This window comes from Zingiber officinale, chromosome 2A, assembly GCF_018446385.1.
Source record: "Zingiber officinale cultivar Zhangliang chromosome 2A, Zo_v1.1, whole genome shotgun sequence".
In the NCBI taxonomy this organism is placed as follows: Eukaryota; Viridiplantae; Streptophyta; class Magnoliopsida; order Zingiberales; family Zingiberaceae; genus Zingiber; species Zingiber officinale.
In genome coordinates, this window is record NC_055988.1 from 148,194,697 (window position 1) to 148,218,378 (window position 23,682).

The window sequence follows — 23,682 nt, forward strand, 5'->3', positions numbered from 1 at the left end:
ACTCAATGTATTTGAGTTCAATATCTCCTTTAGTGACATGATCCCTGATAAAGTGGTGCCTAATTTCAATGTGTTTGGTTCTTGAATGATGCACAGGATTTTTTGTTAAGTTAATTGAGCTAATTTTATCAATTAATACTTATATATTTATAAGGTTTAAATTAAAATCTTTCAAGGTGTGCATCATTCATAATAGTTGTGCGACACATTCATCTATAGTTATATACTCTGACTCAGTTGTAGATAGTACAAGACAGTGTTGCTTTCTACTAAACCAGCTGACTAGTGATGGGTCTAGTAGTTGACATCCACCACTTGTGCTTTTGTGGTCTAATTTACATCCAGCGTAATCTGAGTCAGAATAACCTATTAATTCAAAATTGTTAGTTCTAGGATACCAAATTCCTACATTTGAAGTTCCTTTAAGGTATCTAAAGATTCTTTTGACTTGAGTTAAATGAGATTCTTTTGCACAAGTTTGGTATCTAGTGCACATACTAATCGGAAATAAAATGTCGGGCTGACTTGCAGTTAAGTATAATATGCTACCTATGACACTCCTATAGTGTTTTAAGTCAACTGGTTTTCCATTGGGGTCGTCATCTATAATTATGTTAACTACCATAGGTGTTTTTATTTCTTTAGTGTTTTCCATCCCAAATTTTTTAAGTAATTCTTTGGTGTATTTTTGTTGATAAATATAATTTTCCTCATTTGTTTGTTTGATTTGTAATCCTAAAAAATAAGTTAATTTCCCTACTAGACTCATTTCAAACTCTTGTTCCATTAGATTAGTAAATTCTTCTAAAAATTCTGAGTTAGTTGAACCAAAAATTATATCATCTACATAGATTTGGGCTATGAAGATATCCTCTTTTATTAATTTTACGAATAGGGTTGGGTCAATTTGACCTTGGTTGAACCCTTTGGATATTAGGTAAGAGGTTAACCTTTCATACCATGCCCTGGGTGCTTGCTTAAGTTCGTATAAAGCCTTTTTTAGCTTAAAGATATAGTCAGGGTGTTCTAGACTTTCAAATCCAGGTGCTGTCATACATAAACTTCTTACTACTACTACTTTCTAAGGATGACCGTTACTTAACTACTAACTCTACTTAACCGGTATGATTAAAAATCACATGGAAACCCTACCGAAAAATTTCGACAGTCTCCCTTGTACCGGTGACCATATTCAACAATACATGCAATATATACTCAGCCACAAGCGGCTGGAACACATATCAATCAACCACGCAGTATAATAAATCCAAAATAAAGAAAATAACACCAGAAATCATCACACAAGATTACAATTCTTCTACTATGTCCTAATCATATCAAAATAACAAATACTATCTCAAATACTCCTAACATAGCAAAAGACAATGAAAACTACAATAAAACTTCTTTCCTAGTCCCAAGGCTTCCATAGTCCTGGCATCACACATCCTTCGAACACCTCCTTGTCGCCTTCCTTTCTATATCTTTTCCTTTCCTGTATCTACAGTAAGAGGAAGTGCAATTTATAAGCAAAATTTGCTAGGTAAGCGCTATCTAACTCACAAAATCACGAATGTGCATGTATACAAAAATAACTAGAAACCATATGCTCTAAAAAGAAATAAAGCATAAACATAACTGCTCATGTCAAACTAATAACAAAGAAAAGCTAAGGAATCTACTCATGTAATTCTAATATCTAATCATGCTACTCATCTAATAGGTAAACATGAAAACTACTCATCCACTAGATAAACATGGTAGAATAAATAACTAAACTTACTGATTTTCAGAACTATATGAAACTTATTTCATTTGTTCTAACTTAATCTTTAATACGTTATGTTTATGTAAAACTCGTTTTGCTCATTCAAAAACTTATACTTATAATATTTCAAAATAATAATCAACTTCTTCTTGGGCCCGACAACTGTACTTGTTATGCGCGTATCCCTAACTAGACCCGAGATAGCTGGTCCCGAATCTAGTAGGGTTACTAGGTTATCTAAACCTAGGGACTGACTATGGGAGCCCAGCCCAAGGACTACTGAGAGTCCTGCATACTAGGTTATCTAAACCTAGGGACCGACTATGGGAGCCCAGCCCAAGGACTACTGAGAGTCCTGCATACTAGGTTATCTAAACCTAGGGACGACTATGGGAGCCCAACCCAAGGACAACTGAGAGTCCAGTACAGTGCCACTGATAAGAGTAAAATACTTGTTATCTTTTAATACTTCTAATATATAATGCCTCGGCATCTTAATAAGCACCTTGTGCGCCAAAATCCCTAAAGTCTTGACTTTGGGATTTACTTAAGGCCTTGGCCTTTTTCTTTCTTTTCTTTATCTTTCTTATACTTGTTAATACTTCTAACAAAAGAATGTTTCTTTTAAAACTAAAATGTTTAACAAAAATCTGCATATAAGCTTAATAAAAATCTGTTCTAAGATTTGGAGTTCTGCATGCAACACTTATCAAAATCTTCAAACAATACTTATAAAAAGATCTGCATTATATTAAATTGCATGTTTTAATCGAGAACTGCAATGCTAAACAAAACTAAAACTGTAAAACATAAAAATTTGCATACTTTAAGAACTAAAACTAAACTATCTATTTATAACACATGCACCCAAACTAAGGCATAAAACTCATGACATGCCAATCCAAATTTGCAAGGCTATACAACCAATTTAGAAGCATGGAACAAAAATATAGTGCCACATCCAATTGTATAACTTCTAAAAACTGAATTTAAACTACTCCTATAAATCTGAAATTCGCAAGTTCTATAATCCACATTGAGCATCAAATGACCCTCCATCTCCCTTAGGAAAACAACTTAGAAGCATGGAAACAAATGTAGTGCAATGTCCAATTGAAAAACCCCTTCAAAACAGTGATGAAACTATCCTTTTAAAATTATGGAATTTACAAATCCTTCAATTGAAAGTGAGCATAAAAGAGTTCCCTATCTTCTAAGAGAAACCAGCTAGAGGCATGCTTCAACAAAATGCAAATAACAACATGAACTTGGAACTAAACTTGAGTATAAATAGTTAGAGCTTAAGATAACTTATGTTTAGGAACATGATGGACTTAAAGCTATGTATACCAGAAGCAATAAATTCATATCAAAATAAAGCCTATGTAAAACTTGTTCACATCAAATGCATAGCACAATCAAAACCAAAACCAGCTGAACAGCTACTGAAACTTAACAGACAAATCTACATATTTTAGAAGAAAAACTAACTCCTTCTGTTTTCATAGCAAGCTAAAAAAAAAAAAAATCTATCAGTATTCCTTTCTTGACCCAGATCTAATCTCCTTTCTTGACCCAAATCTAACCTGCACAGCAGCTTCGAAAGGGCCTATTCTTGCTCAATAATTCAACACATAAACAAACTAAACTGCAAAATATTGAATTCCATACTATAAAAGAAACTAAAACTAAGGCTAAGGCTAACAAAAACCACCGTATGCTCCTCATACGTGTCTAGCCGTTATATATAATATAACTAGTGGAATTCAATCTAACAAATTCCGGAATTGAATTCCTGACAGCCAGCACAAATACAAAAGCTCCAAATTCTGAATTTCAATTCACAAAACCGAAGCAAACAATCACAAGCTAAACAAACAAACAAGCCCTATCTTTCTTTGATGTACAAGGCAACAACCTCAGTCCTCTGTTCTCTACTTCATGCTTCAGAAAAAAAATGAGAAAACAACCCCAAAGCTACTCTTACCGTAGGTGAGGAGCTACTTACCTTGGGTTTCTTGGACTTACAACCGAGAAGGAGGCTTCTAGGGCTTTCGGCGAACTCGATATTCCGGTAACTCTTCTATCCACGCGCTCTCCTTGCCGAGGGAAGCTCGGATCTATGAAGAACCCACAGAGCCTTGCCTTGGCTGACCGTCGGAGTCGAGCCCTAGCTCTGTTGTCTTCGTCTTCGCTCGAGCCGAAACGCCGTCGCGCGCAGAAGGGAGGAGGAGAGGGGAAAGGTTAGGTCACGGGAGAGGAAAATAACCCCTTCTTATAACCTAGGTATTTTCTAATTCAGTTATGGCTTAAGACCAATTCATTGTAAATTTGTTTACGAAACATCCGCAGCACACTTGGTTAGCCACGGCTTGGCTCGTGATTGGAGTCACGGGTTCGAATCCTGCCGAACACCCTTTTTTTTCCTCTTCTAATTATTTTCTGTTACCAACTATTCTTTAAATACTATTTGTTCCATATATGATTAACAAAACGTTTCCAGACCAGTTGGTTGGCTAAGTTCGGATTCGGGTCCAGGGTCTTGGGTTCAAAACCCGGCTTCAACAATTGTTTTTTTATTTTTTTTTGAAACTTCTTCCTCTTGGTAAAAATATCAAACGACCTCCAAAAATTATATAAAAATACTCTAAAAATTTCTAAAAATCTCTAGAATATTTCTATAGCATTTCTAAATATTTTTAAGAATGTTTAAAACTCCTAATGGGGAAAATTGGGTCATTACAGTATAAAGCCTTTTTTAGCTTAAAGATATAGTCAGGGTGTTCTAGACTTTCAAATCCAAGTGCTGTCCTACATAAACTTCTTCTTTTATTAGTCCATTTAGAAAGGTGGATTTGACATCCATTTGATACAATCTGAACCCTTTATGGGTTGCATAACTGAGTAACATTCTAATGGACTCTAATCTAGCTATTGGGGCATAAGTTTCATCATAGTCAAGTCCCTCTACTTGACTAAACCCTTTAACAACTAGCTTAGCTTTGTTTCTAGTAATTTTCCCAGTTTCGCTTAACTTATTTCTAAACACCCATTTGTTTCTATTATCTTTTTATTTTGGGTGGTGGCACTAAATCATACACTTCATTTCTCTCAAATTGAGCTAGTTCCTCTTGTATAGCTATGACCCAGTTTGGGTCAAGTAAAGATTCAGCTATAGTTTTGGGTTCAATTTTTGAAATCAGAGAGATTTGACTTAGGTTTCTAAAGGATGACCTAGTCTGAACCCTTAAGTTTGGATTACCAATTATTTGGTCAATTTGATGATTTGGGTTGACTCTTATGGTTCTAGGAGGTTGATTCTCTTGAGGTTCTTCTTCTTCTTTGTGATTTAAATATTCATTGGTTCTTTCTTGATTATTGTTGCCTTGAATAAATTCAATTGGCTGGATTTGGATTTGTTCTAGGTTTTATTTGGATTCCTCAAATTTTACATTTGTGGTTTCTTTAATTCTTAGTGTAACCTTATTGTATATTTTGTAACCCCTACTATTATTGAATATCCTACAAAGATTCTATTTTCTATTTTAGAAGTGAATTTTTCTAAGTGTTCTATTGTGTTTAGTATGAAGGCTGGACACCCAAATACTTTAAAGTATTTTATATTGGGTTGTTTATTATAATATATTTCGAAGAAGGTTTTGTTATGTGTTTTATTTAGTGTTGTTCTATTTTGCATATAATAGACTGTACTAACAGCTTCTGCCCAAAAGTACTTAGGTACATTATATTCATGTAACATAACCCTAGAGGCTTCAAGTAGAGTTCTATTTTTTCTTTCTACAATTTCATTTTGTTGAGGTGTTTTAGGACACGAAAATTCATGATGATATCCATTGTCAAGACAAAATTGATTAAAGTTATGATTTTTAAATTTACCCCCATTGTCACTTCTAAGTCTTTTAATTTTAAGGTCTTTTTCATTTTCAACTTGCTTGCAAAAGTTTGTGAAAATTTCAAAAGTTTCATCCTTATTTTTTAAAACTTTTACCTAAGTGAACCTAGATTAATCATCTATTATTACTAGACAATACATGCCACGCCCCGGGTGAGTCCCTATCGAAAAATTTCGGCAGCATCTCCCTTATACCGGCGACAATCTGAAGCTCACATACATACAAAATACATCGGCCACATGCGGCTGAAATATATGCACAAAAGTAACAACACCCACGCAGTTAATATTCACAGCCTACCCGACTGGATAAAAGAAATAAAAACAATCATGCAGCTAATATTCAACCCACACGACCGTATCAAAAGCACAGCGGAAAACGAAGAGGAACCCCACAAATGCAAAGTTAACAGAAACATCACAGATACAAGTCCACAATACAAGTATCAAAACATAGTTCTCACAACTCTAAATCCAACGAGTATGAAATGCAAATAATAAGAAACTAAAACCGATAAAAATACCTCAGATATGATATGGGAAGTGGGACCGGCCAGCAACATACTCCAAGCAACTCCATATCATCTACCTACTACCTGAAATAAAAATAGTGTAGACGGGGTGGTGAGTATAGGTAACTCAGTGGGTAATCGACAGAATAAAGCATGAGTAATATAACGATATAGGAACCAACGAATACAGTCTCCATAAATAAGAATAAAATCATGCTGTCAAAATATAACACATCTAGCCACATTTGATACAACAACTATACATAAACATACCTGACATAATAAATGCACATGCTCGACTAGAATCAATACCATGATATCATAATTAATAAACTCACCGGAACAACAACAGATCTACTCGTGATACCTGTGCAAATATAAATACGACTGCATATACATGTAAAATAAATGACATGTATATAGTATGGCATCCAAATGTAGCATACATAGATCAAACAAATGCAACAACACACAATCACATGCAACTAATATCTACTAGGCATGTATGCAAAAATATCTCCACAGATGCACTGCACATCATATGCAAAATGCGTATGCATGCTCCATGGTCACCCCGCCACCTCTCTAGATACCACGACTCCTGTATAGCTGAGAGGCTTGGGTTCGTGACAAACCGTACTAGCCTCCAGTACATGCACCGCTATAGGTGGCCGAAGCGGACGGTTCGCTAAGTAGTTATCTAACTACATAGCAAAGGGTCCCTGACCACTCACAACTCAAGCCCTTTGACTACTGTACCCTCAAGACCCACTACTCCAGAGTGGTCAAGGATGACAGAGTATAAACACCGAACGACTGAGTAAGCACGACAGGACTAGCTCCACTCCTAGCTACTACTCTCCAATAGTGGCCGAATGGGTAGCTATAAACAACTAATGACCCTCTCACCACAAGAGAGACAATAGTCGTCAGTATGCAATGAATGATGAAATGATGTGAATAGTCACAATATAGATACCATCATCAATCATGCAACCCCAGAAACACCCCTAATAACCACAACAAACGTATATGCATACTCCAATATACAAAATGGTCAACCCACTATGCAACTCCAATAACACATACCCATCACGTGTATGCTCAACATCAATATGCATGATAAACACGCTAATCGTACAAACTGGACATCTCTATGATACAAACTCTACATGTGCATATGTACAGAGTTTCGATATCAAGAGTTGAGACTGTATCGAAGTAAACTAGATTAAATCAAAGGTCAAATAGAAGTGACAAGCAGGAATGAAACAAATACAGATTTAAGGTAATGCAACCTAAACATCCAAATATAACCATGCTTTAAAGTTCAAAGAACTAAATAGGAAATAGGAAGAAATACCCGCCTCGAGATATCTCGTATCAACAGAACCCCCAACACGTCGCGCGGCTCGTCAACGATCAAAGTCCTATATCATTCAATGTATCAAGTATATACATACACTACGATGTATAAATCGTGTATCAAAAGAAATAGCTATCCTTAACACATTTAGCTAAATCTAATTAATGCCCCCCTTTTATTAATTAAGTTAAAGCTACTACTTCTCCTTTTATGATTAAAGTGAAATCACCCTAACATTCCCTAATCAACTAGATTAGGTTCAATATGATTCACTCTTTAAATTCCCACCAAAACCCATAGTTTTTAATCCAATATTTAATCTAATTTTAACATGGTAATTTAGTTTCAATGTGGATTAAGAAATACACCCATCCATTACCATTCATCTAAGCAAAACCAAAAAAATCCCCTATGACTCTTTAGCCACACTAATCAAATAGCTCACTGATCAGAAATCTAAAGTATACACTGGAAAATGTTTACCTTGGGGTTTGACAGTAATTTCTGAATCTCCCAGCCAACAAAACCCTTACCTATAGCTACTAGTAACCGAATCTTTCCAAAATCAGTCTAGGAAACAATTGCATAGAATGAATTTGCTGGAAATCCCAACAAACAAGACCATACTTACCTCAATTGAACCCTAATTTCTTCAGTCGAGACCCCAATCTGCTGCAAGGAGGAAGAAGGTCAAGATATGCTCAGGCGAGATCCATCACCAGGTTGATCCGACACCTTCCCTTAATCCAAAACAGAAAGGAAATCGAAATTGAAAACCCCGTAAACCATAATCTTGAATCCATAAGATCTTTCTCATTGACGCTTACCTCAATCATCGCCTATAGACGGCGTCGTCCGATCCGCTCCAATGTGTGATGACATGAGTCGCCTTCCTCTGAACAGATCAAGGAGGAAGAATGAAAAAACTCGATTGATCGGGGACGATGCGAGTTAAACACCCCGCGTGCCCTAGATGCTGGATCACCGTCGATCGCGCTTAAGGAATGGCCGAAGAGGTGGTCGCTCCTCCGGAGATGGCCGGTACCGTCGTGATCCGGCGCTCTTTCTTAGGCGATTCGACGAGAATGGGATCGTCGGGGAAGAATCCCTCTGTCGGTATCGGGTTCGTCAGCGCGAGAGAGAAAGAGAGGAAGGAAGAGTGCGGGTAGGGTATTTGGGTTCGGGTGAGGGAGATGTGAGCCCTATTTATAAATAGCTTAGGGTTAAGGGAATTAAGCCCTAAGTAATTCCTCCATTACACTCTCATAATGCGTATTTCCATGGTAACCCTAAAAATAAATTCGCATATCTTACAATACAAACTTCCATTTATTGATTTGACCCCAAGGGAGTCAAATAAGTCTAAATATAGAAGTTCTAGTATTGAGTTGGTTTAAGGTTGATTTGTTGATTTGTGAATAGATTTTGTTTGTTTTCCTTGTTGATAAGCATTACATATTGTTGAGTCTAAGTTAGGTAATTTTGGTAATCCTCTAACTAGTCCTTTTAATTTGCTTATATTTCTGAAATTTGTGTGTGACATTCTTTTATGTCATAACCAAGTTTCTTCTTTTTGTGTTAAATAACATTTATTTGAAGAAGTAGTTAAGTTAATTGCATAGATGTTATCTTTTCTAAACCCTTTCAAACTTATCGTAGGGTTATCTTAGTGCTTGATTAAGCATTCTGAAGATAAAAACCTAACCCTAGTGTCACTACTTGAAATTTTCAACAAGTAATACATTTGTAATAATAAAGTCAAATTTAAGTTCAATGTTACCTATATCAATTACCTTGAGTTTGTCATTGTTTTCAAAGGCAACTGTTCCTAATCTTTTGTAGGTAAGTTGGGTGAATTTGGTGTGATATCCAGTCATATGTTTGGAGCAACCACTGTCCAATATCCACTTGGTTTCCTACAATAGGTAGAAATTAGGGTTAGTCTGAGTTTTTACTTAAAATGATTTTTAGGTTTAAAATAGATTTTTAAATAAATTTTTAAGTTAAAATATTTTTAAAATGGATTTTTAAGTTAAAATTTAACTTAATTTAATTTTAATTTAATTTCAATTTAATTTTAATTTATTTTAATTTAATTTAATTTAATTTAATTTCAATTTAATTTTTAGTTTAATTTCAATTTAATTTTTAATTTAATTTAATTTTTAATTTTAATTTAATTTAATTTTAATATAATTTAATATAATTTTTAATTTTATTATTAATTTTTAATTTAATTTAATTTTTAATTTAATTTAATTTTAATATAATATAATATAATTTATTTTTAATTTAATTTTTAATTTAATTTTGATTTTTAATTTTAATTTTAATTTTAATATAATTTAATTTAATTTTAATTTTTAATTTGATTTTAATTTAATTTAATTATATTTAATTTTAATTTTTAATTTAATTTAATTTATATTAATTTTAATTTTTAATTTAATTTAAATCTAATTTTAATTTTAATTTAATTTTAATTTAATTTAATTTTAATTTTAATTTTAATTTTAATTTTAATATAATTTATTTTAATTTTTAATTTAATTTAATTTAATTTTTAAATTTAATTTACATTTAATTTAATTTAAATTTAATTTAAATTAATTTTAATTTAATTTAGTTTAATTTAAATTAATTTAATTTAATTTTAATTTAATTTTAATTTTAATTTAGTTTAATTTAATTTTAATTTAAGTTAATTTTTAGTTCGACTTGGTTCGATTCGATTCGATTTGGTTCGATTCGGTTCGAAGTCCTTAGTCATCTCACCCCATCTATGTTTTCAATCAGAGAAACTTATAATTTTTGTGAGATGAAGTTAAGTTCAATTTTAGGGTTTGGTTTAACTTTGTGTTAGATTCAGGTTTAGCTTTGGGCTCAACAAATTGACATTCTTTGGATAAACTTCTGGGCTATGGTGAGTCACTTGGATATCATTAGAGTAACCATGCCTTCGAGGTTTCCAAATAGTCCTATCCACTGAACTTAATACAAAATCTTGGTCTAACTAGTTAGGATCCGTAAGGGGTAGCTTCAGTCAGTTCCACTTAGCCAAATGCACCAGGTCGAAGCCATATCTTCCTAGACATGCATAGATTAAACTTCCCTAACCTACTATCATCCAAAACTTCACCAGTACTATAGGTCAAGTTAAATTTTGTCCCTTCTTACTCTAATTCTAATTACCCTGTCAGGTAGTTTAGTTTTTGGTTACCCTGTCGGGTAGGTTAGTTTTGGAGGTGCCAGCTATTCTGAAGCCTCTCCCTAAATTATTAGCCTGTATTTTTAAGTTTTAGTTCTAGGTTTATGTCTGTTACTTTTATAATTATATTTAACATGATGATAATCTGATTTTTTGATGGGTTCTAAAATTTTTTGATTTTGATTTTGTTGGTCTAGGTTTCGGTTTTGGTTTTTGATTTGATTTATCAGATTTTACATAGTATATTTTATCTTTGGGTATGTAATATTGGTTAATTCCTACTTGCGTGGTTAAACACGCTTTCGGAACCCAAGCTTTATTTTGTTGTTTATGTTGGGTCATTAGTGATTTAAACGTTTTATTTGAACTTGACTTGTAGCCAAGTCCAGTTTTATTTTAGACTGCTTTTTGACTATTTAAAATAAGATCTAAATTTTTAGATCTTATTGTAACTTTTTCTAAAAGATTTTTTATTGATTATTTTTTGTTTTTAGTGTTAAATTTTCCTCCTCAAGTGTTAGGTCTTGAGTTAGATTAGAATTTGTGATTTATTCCTTGAGGTTTTGGTTTTCCTTAAGGAGCAATTTATTTTCATTTTCTATTCCAGTTAATTTTTTTATCTAAACAAGCAATTATTTTAAAAAATTTCTTATTTAAATTCAGATATACCTCTTCGATACCTTCGGAAACGAGTACAAACTCGTGGCTCGATTCGGGTTCGGACCTGTCTTCCGGTTCATCCTCCGATTCTGCTTCACGGGCCATCAACACGAGGTGACTCTGGTGCTTTTGATCTTCGGCCTCCGACTCTTCTGAAGACGAGTCATCCCATGTTGCTTTGAGAGCCTTCTTCTTGGTTGTCTTCGTCTTGTCGCTCTTCAATCTCGGACACTCGTTCTTGTAGTGACCTTTTTTATTACACCCGAAGCAAGTCACGTTCCTTGGTTCAGATGGAGAGTTGATCTTCTGCAGGTCCTTTTTGTTGAAGCTCTTCTTCCTCCTGGTGAATATCTTCCTTACCAGGTTCACCAGGTACTCTTCGTCTTTAAAATCCTAATTGGACTCATCTTCAGTTTCAGGCTTGGTCTTTGTCCTTTCCTTGGAGGAACCTGCAAACAAGGCAATACCTTTCTCAGTTCTGGTGTTAGTTTCCTCGTGTAATTAAAGTTCGCAGAATAACTCATTTAGTTTCAATTTAGATAAATTTTTTAAAATTTTGTAGGCATCCACGATAAATGCCCATAATGAATTTCGCGGAAAAGCATTTAATGTGTACCTGATTAAGTCGCAATTTTCCATTTGGTGGCCTATCGCGTGGAGTCCGTTGAGGATGTCTTTGATCCTCGCATGAAGTTGACTCGTTGTTTCTCCTTCCTGCATTTTGATATTAAATAGTTTATTTAAAAGAAGGTCATGCTTAGTTACCTTGGCGCTACTTATTCCTTCGTGTAGTTTGATCAGCTTGTCCCATAATTCTTTCGCATTTTGGTGCGGTCCCACTCGGTTCAGCTCTTCCTTTGTCAGCCCGCATTGCAGTGTGTTGAGAGCTTTGAAGTCCGTCGAGGATTTCTCTGGTGATGCTGAACCACTGGTCGAAGTCGGTCTTCAAGTAGACCTCCATTCACTTCTTTCAGTAGGGGAAGTCACCCTCGTTGAATAGGGGGGACGCATTATGCTGAAGCCTTCGACTTGAGACATTTTTATCCTGCACACAAATAGATAAAGAGACAAGAAATCCCAAGACTTGATCTTGGATTAGTAGCGAGGAATAAAATTAAAAAGAATCTAAAACTGAATTGGTGTTGCACCAATTCAGCTTAATTACTACGAAAAGATTTCCAAAAATGTAACGATACCAGTTTGGATTCATAATGTAAAAATTGAAAATCAAAAAAAATGAAAAAGAATTTCACCCCCTATCTGATTGGTGGTTGCACCAAATCAGAGCGGTACCTACTCTAATACCACCTGTTGAATCGAGTAATTCGCTAGAGGGGGGAGGGGTGAATAGCAATTTAGAAATTCAAGTAGAAAATCGAGTACACAACGGAAAGATAAAATTGAAAACAGAACAATACTAACACAAATAATTTTTTACTTGGTTCAGAGCCTTTGTCGACTCCTACTCCAAGGCCCGAACTCGTTGAGTGCTTTCGTTGGGTAATCCACTAGCAGTTCGAAAATGCGATTACAAAATTAAGGTACAAGAACTTTGGAAAAGAAATACTGACAACAGTAAAGGAAATAAAAGGCAGCATGTTGTCAAAGTAGCTTTGCAGCGTCGCAGGAGCACAAAACAGCAGAGCAAGCGTTGGAAGATCTTGTTGTGAATTGTTTTCTTACTCCAGGGCTCACCCTCCTTATATAGGAGGCTCCGGGCGCCCGAATCCCTTCCGGGCGCTTGGAATGTGATGTAGTCCGTCCAACCAAAGTGCTCCACATGGCGAAGCGATAAGAGGATAAAACTTACATTCTGGGAACTCAAATCCCTACCGGGCGTCGGACCTCCATTTTCAACAACTTGCAAGAAAACGTTAGTCCGAGGTGGAATGAAAATTATACAACCCTGCAAAACAAAGTGTTAGCACAATTTATATAAGGAACAAACAACAATTAGATTTTGTGTCACGCCCCCAAAGGAGTCCCTGCCAGACAAAAATCCGACAGCATCTCCCCTGTACCGGTGACAATATGAAGCATCACTACAAACCAAATATACATCAGCCACATGTGGCTGGAATATTTATATACACAACCACGCAGTTATAATAACAGCCCATACGGCTGGAATGAAACAATCACAACCACGCAGTTATATATAAGACAGCCCACAGGGCTGTACAAAACAAACCAACACAGCGGAAAACGAAGAAAACGGAAAGCCCAATACAACACAATCAACACACTGCTAGCCGGCTAGGCTTTATACAACAACCACAACAACACATACATCAACACACCAAATACAACAAATATCGAATGCAAATAAAGATATACCAAAACCCGAAACGATCGTCGGATGTGACGTAGGACCCGGCAGACAGGATACTCCGAGCGACACTCCAACCATCTACCTGAAAACATAAAGATATACATGCGGTGGTGAGTATAGATAATTCAGCGGGTAATAGAAAAGATAGTGCATGGTCCATAAACAAACATGGAGATCACAAGTATACAGTCTCAGTAGGGAATAAAGAACATGATCATACTATCATAATCAATGAACCTAAACATATCTGACATAATATCCTGACATATAAACTGTACAAACCACAACTAACATAATGATGGATATATACCCAATCTGGAATCAACACATGGTATAATGATCAGTAAACTCACCTGATCTGCAACAGACATACCCGTGACACCTGTGCAATATAAATACGACTGCATATACATGTAAAATAAAGGACATGTATGCAGCATGACAACCATATGCAACAATTACATATCAAACAAGTGCAACATATCACAAACACATGCAACTAGTATCTACTAGGCATGTATGCAAATATAACACCATAGATGCACCGCGCATCATATGTAAAAGTGCATGCATGCTCCATGGTCACCCCCGCCACCTCTCCGAACACCACGACCCCTGTATGGCCGAGAGGCTTGGGTCTGTGACGACTGTACTACCCTCCAGCCCACTATATAGTGGTCGAGGCGGACAGTCCGCTAATAGCTATCTAGCTAAATAGCATCAGGGTCCCTGACTGCTCACAACGCCGGATCTCACTAAACCTCGTGACCGGGTGGCACGACAGGACGAGCGGCAACTACTCTAGCTACCACTACCCATGAGTGGCCGAGTGTGCGGCGCTAAACCAAACCAACTGATGACTCTCTCACCACAAGGGAGACAATGGTCATCAGATGCAATGAATGATGAACATGATATATATATATAATCATCATCCATGCAACAACCCCAACCCTCATAAATACCTCCAACATGAGTATAATCGACATGATACCTCCACGTATCCCACCGAACATATGTACACACTACACATGTATAATCAACGAAAACTCCAATAATCCCACCAAACACATGTACACAAAATATAAGTACAATCGACATGTATCCTCCAATAAAAACACAACGGACATGTGTATATACTCCGAACATACCATCAACACAACTCCTCCAAAAGTACGTGACAAATATGTATGTACACATCACATGTAAATGCACGGTCAACAAGATAACTCCTATAATACATACCCAACCTATGTACAATCCACATCATATACCCAATCAGCATGGTAATACTAACAACCCAACAATCCCTACAAGACATACTCTACACGTGAAATCACAACAGAGTAGATATCAAGAGTGGAGACTGTATATGAATTAAATAGATCTTCACAAGGGTCAAGCATAAGTATCAAGCAGGAAAATAACAACCGATCATGATATAAGATAAAGCAGCCTAATTCATCCAATAATAACCATGCACTAAGTACAAGAAAATCTACATAGAGGTCAAGGAAGAAATACCCGCCTTAAGATGTAGATCGTGCCAAGTAATCCCGCGTTGAGACGCTCGTCCCGAATCCAAGTCCTGCAGCAATCAATATGTTTATATTTTATTTAGCTAAATTCATATTGAATTAAATAGCTAAATAAAATCTCTAACCCAATGGATCACTCTAAACAAATTTGATCCCTGACTAGTCCTCCAAATTAACACATCCTTTAATCCAATAATAAATCAACCTCTTAGTAGCCAATCCGCCACCATAATAACCTATCATGAAATCAAATCTCCATCATAAGTCTACAACAATCTAACATCATCATCGACTACTAACCAAATCATCACATCCGATAAATCAATCCATCAATCAATCCAATGATCCTAAGAATGATCACATAACAATCCACAACAACCAATCACCATATCCACAAATTCCAACCCAATACAAACCCTAATCAATCCATAGTTTCCAATCCAAAATCCCTAATCTAATATCAATATGGAATACAACAATACCTACCAATAAACCTAAGCAAGAACAAAACTCAACAATCTACTAGAAAACCTAAACCTAAATTTAGCGACATACAAATGAGAAAATACCCAAGGTACATCACTGGAAAAACACTTACCTTAAGAGGTAGCAGCATATCCAAACTCATCATAAATCCTTCTAAATCCACTAATCAATCCAATACAACTTAATTTAAATTTCTACAATCCATCATTACTAATCCACCACATAATGATATCAACCAAATCAATATATCACAGTCGAATTTCCAATTCTTAACCATGAATCAATCCCACACAATTCATCCATTTCAACTAATCAATCCATAATCAATTCAACCTACATCACCCTAATCACACCCAAATATAGACATGAGATTAACTTCAAAAACTCACCTAAAACCGGATGAATTGTTGTTGACCTACAATTGAAGAACTGAAGTTGTATCCTACTAGAAACTCATAGCCAAAACCATAGTAAACCCGCTGCACCTTTCAATTCAAACATCCCAATTCAATATCCATATAACCACAACCAAGAATTTAACTCTAATTCCTGATTCATAACATTTAACTAATACTTACCTCCAATATTAGCCACCTCACTTCCCACTGAATCCCCTACTATAGGATGCATCAAAGGAAGCACATTCGGTTCCCCAAGAATCTGAGTAACCAGCTTGTTGATGTTCTGTATCCATCCCGATCCCAAACTAGGGCATAGTAGGCCTAGCTGCTAGCAAGATCAGTGAAAGCAAAACCTTAAATCTTTATGGTCACAACCACATGAAACAACATCAACTCCAAAATAAATCAAGAATGGAAGCACTGACCAAAGCATAGATCGGCTAGAGAGATTCAGGTGGTCATCCCTCATATCCACGACAGAATCCAATCAAGAAGAAGGTTACGCCAATTGAACCGAAACTAGGGCTTGGGAAGTGGTGGCGATGCCCAAAGCTAGGGCATGAGATTCCCCTAGCGCGAGGAGTAGAGCACGGTGTCGATGATCGATCAACAACGGAGGAGGATCGGGAAGACTCCCACTCGGAGAAATCGCCTGTGTGATCGAGCTTTGTGGCATCGAGATGCGTCGACCGGAGATGGCAGAGGACAAACGGTCGCCAGACGAGCTCGATCGATGGAGGAGATAGAGTGCTCGTGCTCGACAGAAGGAGGATCAGCCACGGTTACGCCGGTGAACTGTGGCGTGCTAGGCGTCGCTCGGAGAGGAATCGCCGGAGAGGAGGAAGGGGGGTCTCGGGCGAAATGTGAGGAGAAGGAGGAGATCGGGAGAGGAAATCGGGGAAAGGGGAAGAGTTCGGGCGAATTCGGGGAGGAGAAAAGGAAAAGAAATTAGAAGAAATAAAACCTAGGTTAGATTAATTAAATCCTAAGTCCATTCCCAAATCAACTCCCACTTAAATGGGTATCTCAAACAGGTTTTCATTGTACCCCAAATCTATCCCCTCAAAACGGGTCATACGGACTCCGTTTAAATCCCAAAAAATTTCTAAAAATTCCCGAAAAATCCAATAAGATTTTTCGTCCAATAATATTTATTATTTTAATTTTTGCGATATCTTACATTTTGTCTCATCGAGACTGGAATCTAGTCAAGATATCAACTTAGAGTTCCAAAATGGTTCTAAGTTGGTTCGACGCCTAAGTTCCCTTCCCGGGAACGCGACCTCACAGTCACTCCCCTCCAGTGACTTACCTTAACTTACTTGCCAGACGTCCGGTCAGCCCTTCGACCCGTTCGGATTTCGTGCCAAACGTCTGGTCAGCTCTTCGACCCGTCTGAACTTCGTGCCAGCTATTCAGTCGGTCCGTCGACGTAGTTGGGCTTCATGTCAGCTATCCAGTCGGCCCGTCTGTAATGACCCAATTTTCCCTATTTCGAGTTCTAAATATCCTCAAAAATATCTGGAAATGCTTTTAAAATGTTCTAGAGATTTTTAGAAATTTTTAGAGTATTTTTACATAATTTTTGGAGGTCGTTTGGTATTTTTACAAAACGAAGAAGTTTAGACAAAAATTGTGTAAGCCGAGATTCGACCCGTAGTCCTCGGACAAGTCATAAGCCTTAAGCAAAGCGAGGCAACCAAGTGAGCCGCGAGTCTTTTGTGAATACATATGGAACGAAATATATATATATGCAGGAGTTGGAACATTTAAAATAAATCGAAATAAAATGGGCGTGGCTGAGGGATTAAAGCCGAGACCTTGGACTCGATTAAAACCCAGCCAACCAACTGTGCTAGCGGGCATTTCTTATTAAATAAGGAGAAATATTCTAGTTAAGCAGTAGTTAATGATTAGGGAATAAATAGGAAGAAAAATGGTTGCAGCCGAGACTCGAACCCACGACGCCTTAAGCAAAACGCAGCCAACCAACTGTGCCAGTGGCTGTTGTTAATTAAGGAAAGAATGGATTATATTTAAGGTATAGTTAGTAGTCAAATATCCTAGTTATAAAGGGAGTTTTATTTTCTCCAGTGACCTAACTTTCTTCTCTTCTCTTCTCACGCGACGGCGCCGACTCCTACTCGGGCGAAAACGCAGCACCTCCTAGGGCTCTCTCTCCGGCGCCGGCGAAGGGCTTTTCCGGCGGGTCCTCAACCGTGTGCGACCACCATCGTCGAGGAGGATCTGTGGGCGCAAGAAGAAGCCGAAAACTCAAGTTATCCGAACCCTAGAATCCTTCATCTTCTTCGGTTGTAAGTTAAAGAAGCAAGGTGAGTTGCTACTCACCTGCAGTAGGAGTAGTTCCACGAGCTTTGATTCTTCTTTGTTTGCTTTCGGGATTTGTAGTTTGATTTTGGTAGATTCATTCGGACTGGGTGATTTTGTTTCACTGAGTTGTTGTAGGAGTGGTTTCGGATTTATGTTAGTTCTTGTGTTGATTTCGGAGCATGTTTCATGGAGCTTTTGTTTTTTTTGCTTGCTGCCGTGAACCCCAAAGAAAGAAAGGGAAGGGTTAGTTCAGTTCAAGCGGGTGGATTAGAATTCCTTCCAAGCCTTGTAATTAGTATTGTATATTCAGAACTCTGAAGCTGATGCGAAATTTTATATCCATGTGGATAGGCTAGTTGGAACTCTTGACCATGACAGGGATGCCTTTCTTGATGGATCGAAACGCGCTAGAGGGGGGGGGGGGGTGAATAGCGCTCGTGGCTATTTTTAACGATATAAAACACAGAATGGAAACGCAGCGGAAAGTAAAATAAAACACACAGAGACGCAGGTGTTTTACTTCGTTCGGAGCCTATGGCGACTCTTACTCGAAGGCCCGCGGTCCTTGACCGCTTTCGGTGGGCAACAACTATATATCCGAAAAGATTACAATTTGAATTACAATCAGTGTAATAAAAGAATTAATACCGACAACACAAGATTGAAAAATCTGAGCTTTGGGTTGTCGACGTCGAGTAGTCGCACTTCAAAATCGTCTCGTTGGCAGCACTTCACAGAAGACAGCTTAGCAATTGATTGTTGTGTTGAAGCTGCACCTCAACCCTCTTTTTATATGACATTCAGGGCGCCTGGATCCTTTCCGGGCGCCTGGAGTGTGACGTGGCCAACCAACCAGGATGCTCCACGTGGCGAAGTCGCGGCAGGGATAAAATTTGATCCCGGGCGCCCGGACCTCCGGGCGCTCGGACCTCCGGGCGCCCGGACCACCTTTTTCCAGCAGGTTCCTCACCTGCAAACAAAGGTTAGTCCGAGCAAAATACCCTGCAAGACAGTGTTAGAATCTGATAAAACAAAGTAAGGAATAACTGACAGTCTTCGGACTGTCCGAGTCTGACTTCGGATTTCCAACCGGAAACCCTAGGTCGACCCGACGCCTACTGTTCCCTCTACAGGGAACGCGCCCTCACCTACTCCCCTCAGGAGAGATTACCTGATGCCAGTCCGGTCCTCCAGACCGACTGGACTTTCAGCCTAGGGTTACACCCCCTAGGACCTAAGGTTTCCGCCCCTTAGGGTTTTTCTCCACCTAGGGTTACCACCCCCTAGGACCTAAGGTTACCGCCCCTTAGGGTTTTCCTCCACCTAGGGTTACCACCCCCTAGGACTTAAGGTTACCGCCCCTTAGGGTTTTCCTCCACCTAGGGTTACCGCCCCCTAGGACCTAAGGTTACCACCCCTTAGGGTTTTTCACCTGCCTAACCGCAGCTAGGACTTTCCTGAAACACTCATTCAACCATGTTAGATCACACACTAACTTAACTTTGAATCCTTTGCCATTATCAAAACCAAGGTTCGATCATCGGATGCTTTCCGCACCAACAATCTCCCCCTTTTTGATAATGACAACCGAAATTCAATGTTAAGTAAAAGATATGTATAAGCACAAGAAACAGGATAAGCATGATAGCAAGATAAACATTGCTCCCCCTTAATACAAGCTCCCTTTAAAATATTTTCTTTTAATTTCTCTGCTCTTTCTTTGAATTGAATTTCTCTACTCTCCCCCTTTGCCATATATAAAAAATGAGCTAGTTTTTGAAAAAATTTTCAAAGCACAATTTTCAACTTTAGAAATTGTCAAACAAAATTTTTCAACTTCAGAATTTTTCAAACAAGATTTTCAACTTCAAAAATTTTCAAACAAGATTTTCATCTTCAGAAATTTTCGAACAAGATTTTCAACTTCAGAAATTTTCAAACAAGATTTTCAACTTCAGAAATTTTCAAACAAGATTTTCAACTTCAGAAATTTTCAAACAAAATTTTCATCTTCAGAAATTTTCAAACAAGATTTTCAACTTCAGAAATTTTCAAACAAGATTTTCAACTTCAGAAATATTCAGATGTTTAAAGAAAATTTCCAAGGAAAAAAAAATTTTAACTTAAAAATTTCAAAGTTATAAATAATACTGCTTTAACTTAAAAGTTTTTAAAAGTTTTAAAGAGAATAGTACTTTGAAAAAGTCTTAAAGTTTTAAAGTAGAGAATACTTGAAAGTTTTAAATTTGGAGAAAATTTTTGAGAAAGCTGCTTAAGGCATGTTTTTGAAATGTATTTCAAGAATACTTAAGGCAAAGGAGAAGCGATGACCTTATTTTTTAAATAGCTTGCCATTTGTTTTAGTAAGGTATCAGAGCCCTAAAGTCTAAGCATGAGTCAAGATTTGTTTTGATCAGGTATCAGATCTTTTAAGTACAGACATGCTTAAACTTATTATTTCCTTTACCAACTGTCTAACCGTTTAGCTACTTGCTGATTGCCTAGAGGGCAACAGTGTTCACTTGGTTAGTCAAGTCAAGTCAATAGATCCACTTAGATTTGACTAAGGCTGGAAGACTTGATTCGATTACTTTTAATCACGTATTTAACGCCCAGACTCATATTGATGCACAGAAATAAGCATTCTCGAGTCCAGGCTGTACCCTATGCATCTCACACCGTTCTATGTTTTACAAACATAATCAAGGTAAACCTAGATGTTTGTGAGATGCTCTGGCTGAGTCCTGGGGGAACATGATTTCTAGGGGAAAATCCTAGGCTAAATCCAACTTTTGAAAATCTAGTAAAGTAGGGATTTTGAAAAACCAAGTTTTGCCTAGAAGTTATAAAAAAACATTAAAAGATGTGATAAAAAGACTAAACTATTAGATTAGGATATAATCAATCAAGTCTGAAGTAAAAAGTCGACATAGATATAATAGAGCTGCTACATGTTGTACTAGAGTCATAATGGAGCTACAGTCGGAGCTACTGAGATGATGAGGGAGGTGGTCCGGAACCCAGCGACCGGAGTAGTGTCAGGAGCTCAGTGTGACGAGCCCGATCGCCCTCTCGTAGATCTCGGCGCAGGTCGGAGAGCTCCTGCCGTACGTCTCGTCGTAAGTCGGAGACCTCCTGTCGGACCTCTCGTCGAAGATCGGAGACCTCTCGCCGCATGGACTGATGAAACTCGGAGCTCTCGTGCTGGAGACTCGACATAGCCCTCTCAAGTCCGGAAACTCGATCAGCTAGAGTGCGAGGAGCTGGGTGTGGTGCTCGAGGTGGTGGTGGGGCAGGAGCAGCCTCCTCAGGAAATAGTGCTAACATGAACTCATCATGCTCTGCCTCCTCCGCCTGCTGGTGCTGTGCCCCCCTACGCCAGGACATGGTACCCTCATCGTCTATATGGATATTTGCTAGGGAAAAGTTCCTAGCTCCTATGATGTCAAACTCGGTCATGTGACGGATGTCACCTTCGGTGACATCAATGTGCAATGAGGACATGTAAGCTGTCAGGATGTGACAGTAAGGCATATGTACCCGTCTGCTGGTCACGTATCCAGATGCGTAAATAATAGTGGAAAAGATGTGTAGGCTGATGTCTATGTCTAACCTCTGACACATGGCATAGAGAAGAAAGGAGTGAAATGGACGCATCACCGCAATGTCGTGAGTGGTCAGTGGTAAAATGCAAAGTACTAGAACCCTATAAAGGGCGTAGTCCTGAATTCTAAGGTTAAGGGACCTAAACTGGGTCTCAGTGGGATCACGTTGGTCCTCAAAGAAATACGAATAGATCGTATCGAGGGTAATATGTGAGTAGGGATCTCCAAAAGGTACCTCCCTAGGAGGATAGCATAAAAAGGTGCAGGGTGACTCTCGTAACCCTAGAAACTCACGAATGGTAGTGGGAGATAATGTGATATCTGTGCCAGCTGCCCTAGTGGTATATGAGTAGTTGTCTACTTTCACTAGGTTGTTGTAAAATTCGGCACATAAACTTATGTTTACCGGGCTAGTTCACTCAACTAGATTTCGCAACCTATAGTGGTTTATAGCCTCGGAGACTGGAATACAAGAGCGTAGAAAAAATGATCTATCTATACATTTGGTTCTAATGGCCATGTAATTTGTTGACATAAACTTAATCCTAAGTTCGTCGGTGGGAAACCTAGGGTCAATGCTAGGTGTAGAGGGCCCAGCACCAGATTTGGAACGCTTCCTAAATTTCAAATTAATATTACACTAGGAAATAAACAAGCATTATAAGAAATAAAGTTTAGGAGAGGATAAAAATTTTACCGAGGAGCCATTGTAATAAATTTTAGAACTGACGACCTCGGTTGAGTCACGACTCTGTATCAACCGCGGAAAATTTTAATTTTGAAAGTCTTCACAAGTAAGCTAAGAAGCTTTAAGGAGAAAGACTTTGATGCAAAGGTAGGGGGCGCCTCCTGCCCCCTATTTATAAGGGAGTCCGGGCGCCCGGACCTGTTCCGGGCGCCCGGGGTCGTGTGAGGCGGGGCGCCCGGGTTCGCTGTGGGCGCCCGAGGTGTGAATACCGGGGGCGCCCGCCCCCGGTTTTTGACTTCTGTTCGTTTTATTTATTATTATTATTATTATTATTATTATTTGTTTTAATTAACTTAAAGATGCTTAAGTAAACTTGATGTTAAACATGTTTAATTGAGAATTATTTTAAATTAATTCAATTTTGAAATTGTTTAAGTTAAATTTGCTTTGAAATTTAGTTTAAGTAATTTTGGAGGAATATTTAAATTTTAATTTAAGTATTTTGGAGGGATATTTAAATTTTCTTAGTCATCTCACCCGATGTATGTTTTCAATCAGGGGCTCATATTATTTTGTGAGATGAATTAACTCAATTTATAGGGTTATGTTTAACTTTATGTTAGATTCGGGTTTAGCTTTGGGTTCAACAAGTAAGCGTTCTTTGGATAAACTTCTGGGCTATGGTGAGTCACAAGGAGCTCATTAAAGTAACCATGCCTTCGAGGTTTCCCAAATTGTCCTACCCATTGAGCTTAATACTAAACCTTGGTCTAACTAGTTAGGATCCATTTAAGGGTAGCTTCGGTTAGTTCCACTTGGCCAAATGCACCAGGTCGAAGTCATATCTTCCTAGACATGCGATGCCCAAGTTTTC